Raw genomic sequence first — 2,026 nt, 5'->3', positions numbered from 1 at the left:
ATGCTTTTGGGAGAATGTGAGGTAAGAAAAATATCTTCTTTGATATGTTCCTTTCTTAAGAAATGTGGGTGCCGAGTTTTTTTTACTGAATTTCTACCTGAGTTTTTGTCATCAATTCGGCAGTCGCCATTTTGGGGGTACTCGGTCAGACCGTTCAAAACATTTTGGAGTTTTATAGACTGCCAAAAAATACATTTATCAGAGGAAATAAGGCGTGTGTGGTCAGCGAAGCTAGAAGCCAGGATCGACAAAGGCAAAACTCTGGACGCCCCTAGGCGTTTGATAATTGCGCATACTCAGTGGAGTTACAGGACATTATATATTTTTTTTTATACCATATATATATATATATAAAAAAACTAAATGATTAATTACAAAATGAATCATTATACTTTCGCAGTGACATCTGGGAGCACAGAACCTTCCTGTTCTTCGACATATGGACAAGAGATGGAGACCATCCATGCTGGCTGTTGCAGTGGATGGAAATCGGAAACTTTACCGCTTCAAGAGCCAACCGGAGTGTGTAGAATTCTGTTCCATATAAATTCTACAGTGCTACTGTAATTGTCATTTTAATCCTTTCTATTTTTTTTTTTTTTTTTTTAAGACCTGATGGATTTTTCGATGGTGTGTTTCTGGCCAAGGATGCCGAAGTGTCCTCCTTTGTTGACTACATCCATGGGACAACCAAACATGTAAATTTACATTTTATTTTTAAATTTTGATAAACACTTGCAGTCTACTTACAATTTTTATTTACTATGACCACAACATTGACATTTACAGCTTTATTCATACAGTTTGAGTTTATCTACATATATCTGCTTTCATCTCTTTTTAGAATCCTGCAAAAGGGACTTGTGGTACAGGTCAATGGGTGGCAGCACGAGAGTCTGCAAGCAAGTCGGCAAGCAAATTGGATGAGGAAGGTGTTGAAGTTGCGGTCTGCCGTCATGGGGTCTTGCTCAAAGGACTGAATATGTTCCGTGGTGAAATATTTGCGTACCCGTTATATCTTCAGAAAAAGTTGGCATCACCGACTGTGAAGTTTTTTTGCTCTGACGTAGTCTGCAAATACTGGCCATATCTGGAGAGGGTTGTCCGTTTCTGTCCAGAGCTACAAGACCTGTTGAACATGCGCCCATTTCTTTCAATTATGCATGCTAAAGCACATTCATGGATGTGTGAGGTAATTATTGACAAATTGTTTTTATAATACCCCCTATAAATCCCCCAGTCTTATGTTTTTTTCAAAGTGTAACAATTCATTAAATGTTTTGTAGTTGAAGTGGGGAGGACGTAACCAAGAAGGAGCAGGTACAACCATGGGAGAGGAAGTAGAACAAGTCAACAGTTTCCTTTCTCGAGCAGCCATATGTTCTAAGTTAAGCGAAGACTGTGCAAAGTTCAAGCTCAGCAGACTGCAGCACGCACAACATATCAGCGCATTCTGGGACAGAACATGGTGTCTTTAGATGAGTCTTCCTCCGGGGAAGAAAACTTGGACAGTAGCTCATCAACGGATGAAGAGTTATGACGGCCATCTTTGCGCTCTGTTCAAGTCTGGAAAACACTCTGTACCTGCAGAGCCCACACCAACCTGCTCTCCACTCCAAATGTGTGGATTTGTTATACAGTTTGTGCATACTGTATGATGTTAAAAGATGTGCATATATAAAATAAATGACTTAAATTTGCACTATCGTGACATTTTCTTCCACTATGACATTATATAAATATATATACTGTAAATACGAGATGCAGATAAACTAATATAAAATACAGTACACAATATACAGTTGCATATGTGGGAATCACACTTCTTAATCTGAGTTATGTGGAATCACAGGAGGCTGTTGCGCCTCTTTATGACATGTAACAAAAACAAATGGATCAGGTATTCAGTACAGCTTTACTGTAGGTAGGCCTGGTCCCATAACCAGCGTTCTTATACTCACTTTTCACTCACTGCCATTCATTATACAAATTTGCAGATGACACAGCTGTGGTGGGGATGAGAACC

The 2,026-nt window shown here is 39.2% G+C and overlaps 1 long non-coding RNA gene across 1 annotated transcript; it reads left to right on the top strand.

The window, feature by feature from the left end:
• The first annotated feature begins 609 nt into the window (after positions 1–609).
• LOC142390405 (uncharacterized) lies at positions 610–1,374 on the top strand. The gene is made up of 3 exons (XR_012770463.1): positions 610–698; positions 845–1,192; positions 1,287–1,374. It is a non-coding gene; the product is annotated as an uncharacterized LOC142390405 (long non-coding RNA).
• The last annotated feature ends 652 nt before the right edge of the window (positions 1,375–2,026 follow it).

This window comes from Odontesthes bonariensis, chromosome 10, assembly GCF_027942865.1.
Source record: "Odontesthes bonariensis isolate fOdoBon6 chromosome 10, fOdoBon6.hap1, whole genome shotgun sequence".
In the NCBI taxonomy this organism is placed as follows: domain Eukaryota; kingdom Metazoa; phylum Chordata; class Actinopteri; order Atheriniformes; family Atherinopsidae; genus Odontesthes; species Odontesthes bonariensis.
The sequence above is the reverse complement of the archived record's forward strand: the minus strand, read 5'-3'. Positions and strand labels throughout refer to the sequence as shown.